This window comes from Puma concolor, chromosome F2 (genome assembly GCF_028749965.1).
Source record: "Puma concolor isolate L17-30 chromosome F2, mPumCon1.1.hap2, whole genome shotgun sequence".
NCBI lineage: Eukaryota > Metazoa > Chordata > Mammalia > Carnivora > Felidae > Puma > Puma concolor.
Window position 1 is genome coordinate 48,021,752 of NC_141684.1, and position 17,758 is coordinate 48,039,509.

The following is a 17,758-nucleotide window of genomic DNA, read 5'->3' on the forward strand; positions in this document are numbered from 1 at the left end:
CAGGAGTTTATAGACTTCCTTGCTTTTGGCAGGAAAAAAATGATCCTCTCTCACTAAATTTTTAGAAAGAAATTCTCCTCTGCTGCTCAGAATACATAATCGAGGTTTCTTTTGTTTGTTGATTAAAATTGCCCAACTTTAGAAACAGAGTCCTCCAAGCTGCACCCAGTCTATGATGGAGGGTGCATTGCTACATCCGGTGAGGGAATGGATTTAAGCAGTAAGGTTGGCAGTCTGGGCAATGGTCACATACACCGGCTAGATTTTAATTGGACTCATCAGGGAGTAGGCCCTTACCTTGAAGATCTACAAGTATGATCCAGGCAGTTTAATCAGCAACCGTGATTTGCGTGGCAAACCAAACATCTAGGCCATTGGCAAAAGTCCAAAAGCTGGAAGAATTGTAACAGGATTCATCAAGTATAAGACTGACCAGAGCTGTTACCACCTCATCGAGTTCTGCCCACTGAGATAAGATCACCTCTCCATTTTCAGTTCAGCATAGCTGGTGCTAACACTGAATAGTTCAGTTTGGGACACCATCAAATTTTAACTCTGTCAAAACATCAGGGATCCAGACCCAGGAATTTAGGAGAAACTCTGTGAATCAAAAATTCCATCCAGCCAGTTTTGCTTTCAAAGGCAGTGAGTAGGGTGGGGATAAAGTTTCCCCCTAAATTTACACTGCTATTTTTTCATATAAAGCTTCAATGCTGCTGAGGTCTAGCCTACTGCATTCTTACATTATGCAATTTCCATTTAATGAGAGAGGCTTCGTGGCCCTTTCTACCAGTTAGGGCTGACTCACCTCAAAATGGGAATATATCAATGTAGAGAGTCACACACCTCCATGGTTCACATTCAGTTTCAGTACGAGCTCCAATGAAAAGCCAATAGCTGCTTTATAAAAGGGGTTTTCCTGGTCACCATGTCAGGGAAGACATGACTGCAAAACCCCAAGAGATGCCATGGTATGAAGGCTGTTTTTCATTATCAGAGGCTCCGATGGCAAAGTCATTAGCACTAACATGTATAGCTCAAATGGGATATCAGGGTTGTGTGGCCTCAAAATACTCATATTGCTTATATGTACAAGATGCTTTTTCCAATTAGGGGATTCCCTTTGGCACTTATGAGCATTCATATACTACCAGTGTGTAAAACATCAATACAATTAATTAGAAACTCAGTAGTAGAAGCCATAACAACAGCACATTGAATTGGCTCAATGAATCCCACCCACAAGGTCACTTAGTTTTCCTTCCCCACTATAAACACTGCCTAAAAGCCATATGTTAAACTTGGGTACCCACCTTGTCCCATGGGACCAACTCTGATGGTGACTTGGGTGACTGTGTCCAATAGAGCCATAAATTTTGTGATTCTCTCCTCCCCAAAGTTCCCCAATTTACTTGGATATATGGCATTTAGTTCTTCTGGTCTCCAAGAAGAACTACATTCTACTCTTAAAAAAGCTTTCTCTTGAAAGCAGCTGAGGTTGGCGTAGAGGGAGAGCAGGGGGCAGTGGGGATAGATGGAAAGAAGGGCTGCATGCTAAATAAGCAAGGTGCATTTGTGGCTTCAAGAAGTGCTGCACTTGATCACAAGAATTTATCTATGTTTGTTTCACAAGAATTTATATTCTGGGGGTCAGTTTCTCATTCTCCAGTAGGTCACCTTTGTCAGCATTGTAAATGATCTGGAGCAGCAGCAGACTCCATTCTAACAATGCCTAATCTGTGGTTTTCCATAAGAGGTTTTTTTTTTTCTTCTTCTTCTTCTTCTTCTTCTTCTTCTTCTTCTTCTTCTTCTTCTTCTTCTTCTTCTTCCTCTTCCTCTTCTTTCTCCTCCTCCTCCTCCACCTTCTTCTTCTTCTTCCTCTTCTTCTTCTTCTTCTTCTTCTTCTTCTTCTTCTTCTTCTTCTTCTTCTTCTTCTTCTTCTTCAGGAAATTCTTCATCAGAGGATCAAAGCTCCCTTATGGCACCCAGGAGCCATTACAAAAAAACAAAGCAAAGCAAAGCAAACAAATTAACAAAAGCCTCAGCTCTTTTATTGTCATCTTCAAATGGGTCTAAGATTTGCATAATAGACTGTAAGAGGGGTGAGCTATAAGACAGCCCAGTTATTTCCATTCTTCCTTACTGACCATTACATGCCCTTCCTCTTTTCTCTGAAATGAAGTAGCCAAACTTAAAGATTCACCTGGTTTCTGCCCATGCCTCTTGTGAATTCTCCTCCTTTCACGTTAATATGGTGTCCATCTCTAGGATTGCTCTCTGAAAGACAGGAGAACTTCTTTGACCTTCTATGACTATCTTAGCACTAATTGTTACAATGGGTGAGGCTGCTCACTATGTTGGTGAGAGAGTACCCCCGCCACCCTTTCTCTCCCTCCCTTCCTAAATACCCCCATCCAGAGGAGAGTTTGTAACTGCTGCACCCTGTTCAGACAGCTGTCTTTTCCAGTGGCCAGCATGCAACTATGCCCTAATTTCTTTTTGTTAACAGGCAATAAAGTTAAGAACCAATTTATTTGCTGATTGACCAAACAATTTGATCTGCATGTTCATTATCATTTCTCATAGATTTCCCTTAAATTCTATCAAACTGCATGCCTCTCATTTTTCTGCTACCAGAAATCCTTGTCTCCCTGTCTATATCCCAGCTTCATTGCTAAAATATCTTTCAAGAACTGTGAGGGGTTTGAAATTTTTACCTAACTTGCAAGGTAATAAGTTAGCCTGCCATGAAAGAAAGACAAAGATTCATTGGTGCTGGGAGAAGACACAAGACTCCCCATTTAGAGACAAAGGACTTTATTTCTCATGACAGTACCAGAAGCCAGAGTATATGAATTTTTGCATACATTACACGAATTCCAATTCTTCCAGGGAGACTTGAAGAGGGCAAGATGACCACTACAAACAGTGGGTTTCAGGAGAGGAATCCTAAGCTTAAGGAACTTGAATCTTCTATAAAAGGAGTAAGTATGTCTGCCCTTGGCTTATGTAGGATTCATAGTCTTGTTATGTTGAGTAGCAAGCCACCCTACTCTTCACTTCAGAGTGAGACACTACATCTTCCAAGTCCGATTGTTATGCAAACATCTTTGAAAAGAGTCCAGAACAAAGGCAGTTCTAACTCACTCATGAGACATGCAAACCTACAAGAGATCCGCTGAAAACTGTTTTCTAATAATAATAGTAATGTGAAATTATCACTAAACAGAATTCATAATTTTGATAAAAATTGTCATAGATTCATTCAGGGAATTAGAATTAATAATATCTTTCTTAATGGACAAATGCTTCCTTTTGTGCTGTTATCTGTGAATTAAAGTGAATGAATGTCTCTTGTAATTTATGTAGTAATAGCTTACAATTAACCCTCATTGTGTATGTATTTTATTTGAAGTTCAAATTCTTGTTTATATTCCCCAAATTAGCTAGGCACATCATGGTTCTGTGTTCTCACAAACAGTGCTAAAATGGTTGTTGAATGAGAATTCCCAGAAACGGTGCTTAAATGTTCGTTGAACAAGAAAGGATAGAAACAAATCATGGGGGGTTGCACGTGGGCTGGACAGTGTCAAGAAAACCTGGCAAGTTCCTGGTGGATATATCTCAGTGACGCTGAAAGAAGGAGGCAGTTCCTGATAGGCAGAGGGCCTTAAATCCTCATCTGAAATAGATTAATACATGTTTACCATGTAATAGCATGCTTTAGATAAGAGAGCTAACAAGTACTGTATTTGGTAACATCTGCTTTTATTTAATTGTAGTGGTGACTTAATAGAGTCCATATGGAGTGAGGAGAGTTGCTTCACAGACTACTTATTGAAACACTGTTTTGGAGGATGGAGCAATACTTTTACCCTCAAAGGTGGCACTTTACGGAGATTTACTTCTTGCTAGCTATAAACTACATTTTTGTTACACAATTTGGATAGTAAACTCTGATTTAATGTAGCTATTTAATTAACAACACAAACATCTTGTGAATTCCTAATTATTTTTACATTGTGCTCAGCATTTAAACATATAATCAAGCAAATATTTTCAAAATATAACATGTAAAGGAATAATGATGTCTTGGTAACAAAGCTCACGATGTGGTTACACTCGCACAAAAAGATTTGACATTTTTCCTTTTTTTTTTCATTTTATTTGAGAAAGAAAGAGAGAGAGAGAGGAAGAGGGGCAGAGTGAAGGAGAGAAAATCCCAAGCAGGCTCATTGCCAACGTGGGGGGGTCTACCCCACAACCCTGGGATCAAGACCTGAACTTATATCAAAAGTCAGACACTCAACTGACTAAGCCATCCAGGTGCCCCAAGATTTGAGAATTTTAAAGTCATGTTCAGAGTAAGAGAAATATAAGAATAGATAGAAATAGACTGCTCAGGAGTGATTTTCATTTAAGCCATCTATCAACAGAGATGAAGCATGTTATTCAAAGTTCATTTTGCTTTTGTCTTCTCCAACCTGGAGAACTTTTTAAATCTAGAAGTGAGAGAGAGAGAAAAAATCCATGATGGTTGAAGAATTAGCAATAAGTAATCTTTTTGCATATGCTCATGTATTCTATATCCTCAGATCTTTGGGTCTATAGTTTCTAAATATAACAAATAAATGATTTAATGGAAACAGTAATGAAGTGAGAGTCAAGAGAGCAGCTAGTCTAACCTTGAACAATTCACTTGAACTATCTGGAATTGATTTTCTGGGCTATAAAATGAGGTGATTAAAAATACATTTGTCTTTTTAAGCCTACTTTTGGATTAAGAAATCTGTGGGAAAATTAGATTGATGAATATATCTACCTTCTTACTAGCCAATTGTGCTTCTTCTCTATAAATAATATTGAAATTATTAGAAAATGATAATAATGAGTCCAGAGTCATGGCATTGACCAAAGACCTCACCCAAGACATCTTATCATCACCCAAGATATCTTGGCATTTTGACTGGAGAATCACTGGAAAAGAGCTCCCCTCCCCCTTCTAATGTGAGTGTTCCTGAGACATAGGCCACACGGTGCAACTGACCAACTGGATCTCACAACTTCCTATGTAAGGAAAGGGGATATTGACATTATTGGACTATTTTTAGTTTTTACCAGGGTCTATACTAATACAAATTCCCTATGAGCTAGCTCACTATGGCCCAGTTCTGAAGGCATAGGTCTTAACATGCAATGGCTAGTAAACAGAGGAGCCATTCATCTGACATCAAACCTTGCTTTCTATGCACTAAGTTACACCACTCCTGAATACAATAGAGTGAAATAACATTGCTTTTCCTGGATGTCTCTTATTTCTTTGAATAGGTTTCATAGCTAGCTCCTTGAGGATCAAGCCTTATTCATTATGATACCTTGAGCCTAGTACAAAATCTGCACACACTAAGAACGTATTAGATAACTGCTGCATGCAACTAAGGTCATATTGAAGTTTATGGAACATAATAGTACTTTTCAATGTAAAATATTTTTATTTAGATGAACACTTACACCACTCATTAGTTTTCTACTTGATGTAAAAATCCGGAATGTTGATATTTCAATTTGCAATAAGTATGAGAAAATGGTTTTAGAAAATAGACAAACTAGATGAATTCTTAGTACCAGCATAAGTATTCTCATAGATTATCTAGGAACTAATACTTTAAATTATTTTCATTTGCTTCATTAAAAACAAAAATGACTTGAGGTATCTGGCTGGCTCAGTCAGTAGAGCATGCCACTCTTGATCTCAGGGTTGTGAATTCAAGCCCAACATTGGGTGGAGATTACTTTAAAAAAAAAAATAAATAAATAAAAAGCTTTAAAAAAGTATACAATATTTTAAAAAATAAAAATGAGTTATTATCAATAAATACTATATTAAAAGCAACAAAAAAGAGAAAGGGTATCATGCAAGTATAGATGAAAGACTTGAAAACCTGAAAAATCAAGGAAAATGAAATGGAAAGCAACAAATGGTTTAGAATTATTAAAGAAAAATTATTATATATGAAAGATAAAGGAGATCATTATGCATGTATTTCTGAATAGAAAATTAAACAAATGAAACAAAAATATTCAATCATATGACAGAAGGAAATTTATTGAAATAATAATACCCTGAATTTTACCAGAATAAGCAGGTGCAACACAGAGAAATTGACAAAAAATAGTCAACAGGCTTCCAAAATCAAAAGCAAATAAAATACCAGGTTTTGGGGGTATAATTAATGTATAAAGAACTGTACACATATAATGTGAACAATTTGATGAGTTCTGACATATGGAAATACCTCTGATACAAGATCGCTATTCAAGTAACAGACATATCCCAAATCTCCCAGAGTTCCTTGCATGTCTTTGTACATAATTCTTGTCTTTTCCATTAGAATGAGATTGTGATAAGGTTATTCTCTATTTGCTTCACTAGCTGGAGTCTAAAACAGAATTAACTTGGGTTTGCTGTCCATGAATTAACTACCATGCAAGTCATATACCTCTACTGCATTTTGTTTTAATTCATCTCTACCATAAGGACTCTCCCTTCTGATCCAATAAATCTATTGGTTTGTATGCTAATTTTGTTACGTGAGATAAATATGGGCCTCTCATAAAACATACGCTTGAATCATGATTACTCTTTTACTTGCTATGCAACTTTGGGCAAATTACATATCTTATTTCATACCATTAAAAGTTGCAGATCTATGGCAAGAAAGATTTGTATTCTTGGTGATAAGTTGAAGTAAAAACAGTTTTGCCATCACCTTCTTAATTTCTACTCTTAGAATTCTATAGAGTTAGCCAAATGATAATATGGCTTGAATGTGGCACACTAATGCATGCTTATGGTAGTTCTTGAGAATGAAAGGCCCATCCCATTATACCTTCAGAGACTGGAGCTGATTTAAGTCATTGGATCTCAGTTTCTGTCAAGAATCCCACTCCTATTGCCATTACCTAGGATCTTTGTAACTCCTTTGATCTTTTCTCCATCAATTCTCTTTTGTTCTGGCTTTCCCAGTCTCTACCTCACATAAGTTTAAGTTTTTGTGCAAATGCTTGTTTATATGAATGTTGCTTTACACCTGGTATGAGGTATACCAATTTCTATGCATTAAGCATAATCCTTTTTCTTCCATTGTACTTGGCTACTTTTAGCAGCTGGATGTTCATAGGTCACTTTTACAGAGCTGGAAACATTTGCTAGTTTCTTCTTCCTTTCCTTTTACTTTCTCCCTCTCTTCCTTTATCACTTCCTCCCTCCCTTCTAAACTTTCTTCCTCTCCTGCCTGTTCTCCCATACTTCTGATTGTACTTCTTTCTTTAGCTTTCGGAAGTCTTAAGTTTGACTTCTAGATAACTAAAATGAAAGTCTCTCATATATATTATGTATATAGTTCAGAAATAGCTTTTAACTTATTCTACCTATTGTTATTCTTATTCTACCCTAGGAAGACTTGCCATAGAAAGTAAAAGATACCCAGTCAAATTTAATTTTTGGATAAACAGCAGATAATTCCTTAGCATATGTCCCAGTAATTGCATGGGATATACTTAAACTAAAAATAATTTGTCATTTATCTGAAATTCAAATTTAACTGTAGGTCTTATATTTTTGTATGCTGAGTTTGGCAATCTTAAGTATATTTTGTAGGTCTGATAGACATGCTTTTTTTAATAAATCAGGGTTAAAAACCATTTTATAATTTTGAACATTAGACCATCTCTACCAAGATGTGGACAACATTCACATTAAGAGATTAGAAATTGCCAGGGCACCTGGGTGGCTCAGTCGGTTAAGCGGCCGACTTCAGCTTAGGTCATGATCTCGCGGTCCGTGAGTTCCAGCCCCGTGTCGGGCTCTGTGCTGACAGCTCAGAGCCTGGAGCCTGTTTCAGATTCTGTGTCTCCCTCTCTCTGACCCTCCCCCGTTCATGCTCTGTCTCTCTCTGTCTCAAAAATAAATAAATGTTAAAAAAAATTAAAAAGAAAAGAGATTAGAAATTGCCAAATTAAATCAATAAAATTTGTTTTTGATGTATATTATACTTGTCATCATAAAACTACCTATTTTCACTTTTATGATAATTTAATATTATATATTATTTATTATAATTTATTTTATTGGAATTAAAAATACAAATATCTGTTTAAAAATAGGTAAATAGCCACTTTATACTAAATCAATAACCCACTTATTCTAAAGCACTTGGAGATTTTATTGCTTTCCTTGAGCTATGATAGTATAGAAGAAAAACAAAATACAGTAAGTTTGCAATTCTGCAGATGCTGAATCTTAAGCAATTGAGTGGGGATGGGTATGAAACATGATTTTTTTTTCTCCTTCCATAAAAGTAGTAGTTCTTAGGGTAGGACAATTTCAGATATATGTCAACATAAAAAAAACCAATTTTTAAAGAAACTCTCTTTTTAAGTTATCTAATTCATGAAGAAAAGTGATTAGCATGTGTTGCTGTACCTACTCAAAAAAACAAAAACAAAAACAAAAAAACCCAAAAAACCCCAAAAAACCAAACCAAACCAAACCAAACCAAAACACTGCTTAAAAGCTTTCTTCCCCTTAGACATACACGTTATGATGACCCCTAGTGGTAACGCTATGCAAATGTACCACGCTTATACAGACCCAGATAAGCACGCATAGAATAGCTTTTCATCAAGAAGCTTCATGTGGGTATAAAAACTTACCTTACTATTACATCAGTCCGTGTGTTCCTCTGAATTTAATTCAGAGTAAACTAAAAAAATACTTTCATTTACTTAATACGGAGTATGAAACTTAACTAAACTAATGGGAAAAAATTAGGTTAAATTGTAATTATACATAGTCCAATACTTTAAATTTTGACTTCTTGCAATATAGATACTGGTTATGGCTTGGAGTTAACACCAATTCATATGTTGACAGAATTTGAGAAATTTAGGATACTTCAGATATTATCTGATTTCAAATTCTTCATTTCTCAAAGAGAATATATAGAGCAAAGAATGGCTGAGAGGCTTAAATTTAGTCAGCTATTTACTGACAGAGTTAGAACTAAGAAATAGTCTCCAGACTACCATATCAGTACAATTCCAATATCTGCCAGTGCTTTCTTACTGAAAGGTCACAATATTTGCCATAATAGGAAAAGAAAATCAGAAATGTGTGGTTCTGTATAGAGGCCTAATACTTATTAAAGTAAGCCTATGATATCTTTCTGAAGGAAGGTATTAACCTTATTCTCTACACAATATATTCATACTCCAAGAGGCAAGAAATGAAGTCCTGCATTCTGATTAATGTTAGGGTACAGCCAAGTACATATATCAATGACAAATAAAACTTGGAAAAATTTAAAAATTGAATTTAATAACCTTATGCCTTTATATTATAATAATAAAGGATCAAGAAATATAACCATATAATACTTTGAAGATACAGATTTCATTTGCATAGAAAATATTTTACATTCCATTTCATATGGAATTTTAGTAAGAGCTCATAAATATTTAAATAATTATGATGAAATAAGGATTTTTTTTGAATTTTAAATATTGGGGACATTGTATAGAGGACTCAAATCCCAGATAGAAAAATGAACTAGCTAATCTTTATAGAGTCCTCAAAACCTTGAGTTTAACATTTTATGGTAACTGTATGTATATATTATTTTGTTTAAAACAATTGTAGGCTCATGAGGAGAGTTCAGAAATATTTTTCTGCTCCTGGTCAGAATCCCAAATCATGAGTTTTCATGTTTTTTAATTTAATTTTTAAAGTTTCTCTTCAATGTTTTTTTTTTTTTTTTTTTTTTTTTTTTGAGAGAGAGAGAGAGAGAGAGAGAGAGAGAGAGAGAAACGAGCAGGGGAAGGGCACAGAGAGAGGGAGACAGAGAATCCCAAGGGGCTTTATGCTGACAGCAGACAGCCTGATGCGGGGCTTGAAATCACAAACCATGAGATCATGACCTGAGCCTAAGTCAGACACTTAACTGACTGAGCCACCCAGGTGCCCCTTTAATTTCATTTTTAAATGAAATTTAAATGAAGATACTGCTGATAGGATATTATATATTTTTTAATTCAAAAATTATTTTAGCTCTGAAAGTCTTTATCATTTCAGTATGGACAAATTATGGACAAGTTGATCAAAATCCCAAAGACCATATGAACTTGGAAGCTCCACTGAATATTTTGCTTTTGTAAAGGAGCCAGACTCCTACCGTGGGATGTCTTCAAGGAGTAGCTGAATGACTGCTTATTAGGAATAGTAAGAATAAACTAAATATTAGAATAAATAAAGGTTTTCATTGGTTGAGAGCATGAAATGAGGAATCCACTCCTTTTCCACTCAATGAAGTGTTTCTATAATTTTTAGATTAACAATTGAGTCCTCATGGCCCTACAAAGTTTGATGGTAAGCCAAATGAGATGAAAACTTAAAATTAAGCAAAACTTCATGTAAGTTATATCCAACTAACTTCATTATCCTATTTTCCCAGGGAAAATGCACATCTGAGTAAGATTCTTTAAAGGTAGAATATAAAAGTTATCTTAAAAATAACTGCACTAAGAATTTTTAAAAAGTAAAAGTAATTAAAAATGGTAAGTGCAGATGTACCTTTGATAAGGATAAATTAAAAGTCCAAAAGAATTATCATGTTTCAGAATTTTTTTATAATAACACTTAAATTTCATCTGTGGGTTAGTATATTTGCTTGTCCTATGGAAACTATAAGAGTCTAAGCCAAGGTATAAAATATTTTCCTGACTCTTTGGGTTAATATGATGATAATTTTACTTGGATATATATGATGACAACTAATGTAGAAGACAATCTTGGATGTAAATAATTTACATAATTTTTTCTCTTTCATTTTCAAGACTTATTTGGATGAGTAAGTTTTAATATTATAGAGAACAGTCACATATTGTACCAAAAATACTAAATAATTACTAACTTGTCATACCAAATTATGATTTACTGACACTGACTTGTGTTCTTATATTAAAACCACACTGCTTACATTTTGATTATATAAACACAAATTCCATAAGTGTTAGCTCATTGGAGATATTTTTTGTTTTCTTTAATATTTTTAATGTTTATTTATTTTTGAGAGAGAGGGAGAGACAGAGAGTGAGCAGTGGAGGGCAGAAAGAGAGGGAGACAGAATCTGAAGCAGGCTCCAGGCTCTGAGCTGTCAGCACAGAGCAGTCAGTCCAGAGCTCGATGTGGGGCTTGACCTCACGCACTACAAGATCAGGACCTGAGCCAAAATCAGACACTTAACCTACTGAGCAACCCAGGTGCCCTTATTTTTATAAAGAAGAAGTAAATTCTTATTAAGTCTTCAGATTTCTCAATATTGATTACTTTATATTTTGTAATGAATGAGTCACTTATTTTTGGCCTCGCCTAAAAACACTATTCCAATGAAAATGGAATCAGATATCTTAATGATATTAATTAAACAATGACAACATTTAACATATATGATAGGGAAAGTGACTCTCTAGGGGGCATGGATTTTTTTAAATGTATATGAATAGTAACTCCCTTATTAGACTACCAGATCCAGATCGTTAGAATGCTCTACTCTTCAACAGAGAGGGAAAGTGAGTCACAGAGTAGAAGCTGTAGTAGACAACCAAGTTCATTATCATACTAACTCATGAATAATAAGCTGCATATGAATGATTCTGCCTATTCTAGAATTAAGGGAGTGAGGTTAAATCATTTCAAAATAATGAAACATACAATGGAAGCAACAAATACACTAGAACTAAGATTATCTGACATCTTTTCTTGTCTTTCTATTACTGTCTTTCCTCTAATTATAACTACACTGATATGGGTTAATTCACTTTTATTTTTGTTCATATAAGTAGAAAAGGAGGACATTTCAACTTAGATGTTTAGTTTCTCATTACTGTTGGAAATTAACTCATAAAAGATTTTCTGAGCTCCATAAGTCTAAATTTCAATGCAATGCCTCTAATTTAATATAAAATATTTTCTCCTATATCATACATTTTTTATTGTGATCTTATGGCTTTTATGGATGCCAATCTAATTTCCATTCTGTTTTCCATTTCCTTTCCTTTGCCCATGAACTAATGAAAAGTGCATTTAATATACTATGTAATAGTTCAAAAGGGACTAATTATATTTTGATAACACTGTTGAAGACTGCCATTCTATAGTTCCTTTTCTTTTGTTAAGAAATGAAAACCTTTATCCTTTCTATTAATACCAGTTAAGCACACAACACTTGTTACTCTCTAGTATAACCTGTTAGGAATGTTCTCATAGCATCTTCACTCTGAACATTTCTAATTTTTTGTTTAACGTCCTTTGTTAACCCAGTCCCAATGAGTCCTTGCGGCCTTCTTTCTGTATGTATAGCATGACATAGTCACATGCTCTCATAATCCTCTATGTTGTTTAGCATTTCAAAGTTACAGAAATCTTGTATATAATCTCATTCAATCTTCACAACTGCCCAGAGGTATAAATCCCATTTTATAAATGAAGAAGATGAAATTCAGAAATATGATTTTCCTAAAGGTGTGCAGTGTCTAAAGGTATCCTCAATTTCCATTCTTCATTTTATCAGCCATCTACAGAATAATATGTCCTTTCTCATCATATCCGTCACCTCATACCAAACCATGACAAGTCTGATAATCCACAGAGTATTATCCGATTTTAGTCTACCACAGTTATTTATATGGCCTGGGTGAAACAGCAATGAAACTATGTCTTAAACTGGATTGTTTATTTATGGGGTTTTCTTGTGTGTTTAAAGTAGTTTACAATGAATCTTTTTCTTTTAAAAAAAGCAGTCAATTGTAAATCAGAATACATGTGTTTTCAACCTTTGTCAACAAGTCACAGGACTTGTTTAACCTCCATCTCCTTATTGAGTCTCAATCGCCTCTTCCTAATAATGAGGAATTTGAAGGAGAGAACTTTAAAAATTTCTTTCCAATTTATACATGCCATGTCTATGTTGAACATGATATGTAAGAATAGAAGAAGGGGGAGGCTTCAATGGAATGGCGTGAAGAATAAATGGAGACAAAAAAGAACAAACACATGCACAACATACTGGAGGCTACTACGATGGTTAGTAGTGAGATGACAGAGTAGGAATTTATAAAGGACAGTGATAAACTACAAGTGCAGGTGAAGGAATGAATCAAAGTGGTATTGGACAGAAAGACATGACAGCTGCCAATGACTGATTCAACACGAAGCACAAATTAGTGTTAGAGTCAGAGGTGTTCAAGGTGTAGTGGGAACGTGGATCCATATGAACCAGTGGGCCCAGATTGAGATGTGGGAACTAAGGAATACACCTTCTAAGGAAAACATGATAAAGTTGGTTGGGGACATGTTGAGTTTTAGGTGAAAGTGATGATATGAATTCTAGACCACAGGATTGGGCTTAAGGCTAGAAATATGGAAATCACCAGCGTGGAAGGAACAGATAAAACTTAAGAATCCCTCTAAGGAAGATGGTGGAGTGAGAGAAAGAATTAGACTCTGAGATTCAAATCATGTATATGTTATAACACACCAAGGTCACTGGGAAGAACATAGTAATTGTAGTGCTAGAGGAATGGCCTTACAGGGTGATGGACTATGGCCACAGACAAGGGTCCCCTACCAGCCTAGCTTAATGGTATAAAAGGGTATATACCCAGTTTTTTTTCTTCTCTTATATGGTGAATACTTCATACTTCCCAGCCATCTTTGACCTCCAAATTTCAGATACTGATTGATGAAGAAATAGGAATGCTTTGGAGTTCATTTCCACTCACTCACTTATGCCAAAATCCTATCTCTAAGCTTTGCACTGCTAGTTATTTGTTTATGTTGATGGTAAATCCAAGTGAAAACAATTTTAAAATCCAAGACTTCATTCTCATCTGTCTTAGACCCTAACAAAACTGAGGCGGTCTCTCTTAACCCTTCACATTTATTTTTCTTACATCCTCAATTACTTGGTATTTTATAGTGGTTAATGAATGTTCAGTGGAGGAAAGAAGGAACAAATAAATGAGCAGAAAACCAAATATTTGAGAAACTCATAGTTAGAGGAGAGCATAAGTCAATGAAGGAAACAGAAAAAAAAATCATACTACCTTTGGGGGCAGTAATAATAGCTAGCAACTTCTCAACTTTGCCCTGTGTCTGAATCACAGGGACATCTCTGTGCAGCAGAGCCTCAGCACTTCCGGCAGGCGCTCAGACCTTAAGGTTCCACCAGGAGCACACCTTAAATAATAAGCTATAGATGACTGCTCTACATATGCATGCCTCTTCTAATAACAGATGCATGACTAAATGCCCATAGCTGAGCACTAATTCAGTATTCTCTGAATTAAAACAAAACGTGTGGGTTCCGCTGGTGCAAACAGAGAATGAAGCACATAAATTAATATAATAAAGGAAGGAACACGTTTATGTTAACTTTCCCAGCTGTAGAGCTCGTTTCTAAAAATCCAATTCATTAAGAAATCGGGTTCTGTGATGGTCAAATTATTTACCTCTAATGTTATTCTAGGTAGTTGTAACCATTCACACATCTCAGCATGCCAGTCAACGGCTCACTTTTAAGTATCTGTCATTTGCCTCTTGGGAGTCATATATGTCATTTACTTCCTCAGACCCCTTCTCTCCCAAGTAATATTTTATTGAATTGCTATTAACCTTTGACAGTGGCACTTATTATTTTCCTTTGGCTTTCTTATTCATTTTCTTTTAATCTCTCTTTTGGATTCTCTATTCTCCATTCACACATAGTTCTGAGATTGTTCATTAATTTTGTGAAATTGTAGGAAGAAAGGGAGTATGTGACAGCAAGCACAGACAGCTAGGGCCAGGAGTTATGAGGACAGATTTAATTAACACTTTAGAGGGAAGAATGATATTCTATATTTTAACGTATAGAGGATAGAAAACCAAGTCCTTTTCTAAGAAGAACACCAACTAGGAAGCAAACACTATTAAGATATGAGAGTAGGAACTTCATAATACTGATTCTTTCGCTTTTAAAAGTTTATTTATTTATTTTGAGAGGGAAAGAGAGAGTGTGCACAGAAGGGGAAAAGAGAGAGTGGAGGAGAGAGAGAATCTTGAATCTTGAATACATGGGACTTGAACTTACTAACCATGTGATTAGGACCTGAGCTGAAACCGAGCGTTGGACACTTAAGTGACTGAGCCACCCAGGCAACCCTCAAAATTCTGACTCTTAAAAGATAAATCTACGCTACCGATGAGAGATGGAATAACAAACTCACCTGACTGTGATTATATTTCCACAGGTACCCAGATGAGTCCATATGGGGAACTGTTTCATCAGGCTTATCGGACTAGCACAGATACCTGGTCTACAAAAACAGTAAATATTAAATGCTTAATGGAATATATGATATGAAGTAAAAAATATAAGAACTCTTTTTTTTTGAGAGAGAGAGGGAGAGAGAGAGAGACCATGGGAGCGTGAGCAGGGCAGGGGCAGAGAGAGACTCTTAAGCAGGTTCCATGCCACAGCACAGAGCCCGACTGAAGCGGGGCTCGATTCCACGATTGGGAGATCATGACCTGAGCCAAAGTCAAGAGTGGGATGCTTAACTGACTGAGCCACCCAGGTGCCCCCAAAATATAAGAACTACTAAAAGGTGACTATTTTCACAGAGTTGGCAAACATACAGCAAAGGTAGTGGAAATTCAATTTTCTCTTCTGAAGAATTCTTTAGGGAAAGTCCAAAGCCTGAAATGGCACACAGAACTTTTCCTGATATGACCTGTGACCTCTGACCTGGACCTTGCTTTACACACACCTTGGCCTCCAGCCTTTTTAAACCATTTGTAGTTGTCTATATTCATCTTGTATGTTTACTCCTCCCTTGCACACAGGTCTGAAATGCCCTTCCTTTTCTTATCTGACTGGTAAATTTCTTTCTTCAAGGTACCCTTTAAGAACCAGTACTTTTGAGATGCTGTCTCCAAGGACCCCAAAAAACTAATTAAAATTAATTATTTCTGCCACCCTTTTCTGTAGCATCTTGCATATGTAATTACCTAATTCCTTACAACATTGCTATAATTAGTATACGTCTGTCTCAGTATTTTATTTCTGTTAGTATTTTTGGAAACTTGGACACACACTAATTCATTCATTGCTCATTGAATGCCCACCAATGAGTTTAGTAAATGTCTATAAAAAATTTTCATTATTACTAATCAGTAATTTGAGATTATCTTTTGAACTTATGATTCCCTACTTTCATTTCCTTAGGATAGCTCTTTGAAAGTACAAGTCTCCAAGAACGTCTCACTAATATAGGCCCTTATATTTTTACAGGTGGACTACAACCTTTTTTAAACCATTATCTCTTTGCACCCAGTCTCTCTCCATTGCCAATCCTACGCCTAATTCTGAAGATAATCTTTCTTAGTACCTATTCCTATCTCAAATGGTTTATAATTTTTAAAAGTTTATTTATTTATTTTGAGAAAGAGAGACAGCGAGCGGGGAAAGAGGAAGAGAGAGAGAGAGTTTCACAGAGCCTGAGGCAGGGCTCCAGCCCACAAACCATGAGGTCATCACCTGAGCAGAAGTCAGAAGCCTGATGGACTCAGCCACCCAGGTGCCCCCTATCTAAAATGGTTTAGTGAAAGGGATCCAACTCTTGATCGCCACTCAGGTCATGATCTCATTCATGACTCGTGGGTTTGAGTCCTGCTGCAGGCTTTGTGCTGGCAGTGCAGCCTGCTTGGGATTCTTTCTCCCTCTTTCTCTGCCCCTCCTCCACTCTCTCTCTTTCTGTCAAAAATAAATAAACTTTAAAATAAAATACTTTAAGTAAGAATTCTCGTTTGATTATTTGATGAAACATGAACTCACATTCCATTGCAATCCCTCCCTATATCTTATCCTCCACAAATACTAATACATCTCTTTATTCTGAGCTCAGGTATTTCCTTTGACAATACTTTGACAACAATTCTTTGGCGCATCTTGCATTCCACTTCCTTGACAAAATCTTCTAATATTCAGCCTCATTTAGCAAGGGCTTCACCATTTAGAACTGTTTTCTCCTGTACAACTAGTGTCAACATTTTGAATCTCCCTCCTTTCAATACTATTTCAAGGATTAGGAAAAATTTTGTTTCCATTCCTTCATTTTGCATTTTGCTAGATATAATGTATACATTAAAATAATTGTTGATTTATTGACAATACTCCCCGCCACATTTTGTTACTTTACATTGGCACGCAACACCATATAACTTCTATATAATGATATTGCTTTCATGTTGTCTTCTGGCCATTTTTTTTTTTTTTTTAAAGAAAGTCATCTCAATCTATGGGTTATAAAACTGTTAAGAGTAGAAATGGATTTATATATGGAAAGTCACTGGAATGTAGCAGGAAAAGCACTAAACTGGGAGTAAGAAGAGTCAGGTCTGAATTCTGTCACTTGAATGGTTTGCTAGAAAGTTCTATTACCATCGTTTCTCTCTATCTGTGAAATAAAAACAAAATCCTCAAGAGTGTTGTGAGAATTAAATGAGATAGTATGCGTAAAAACATTCTGCAAATTTTAATACGCTATACAACATAAGGTCTTTCTTCTTATGTCTTCAAAATTATTTTGTGGATAGGACATGCTGTGCATTGAGCAGACAGTCAGAAAAGTCTCCCTGGGAGTCTTGGGTCAGGTAGGT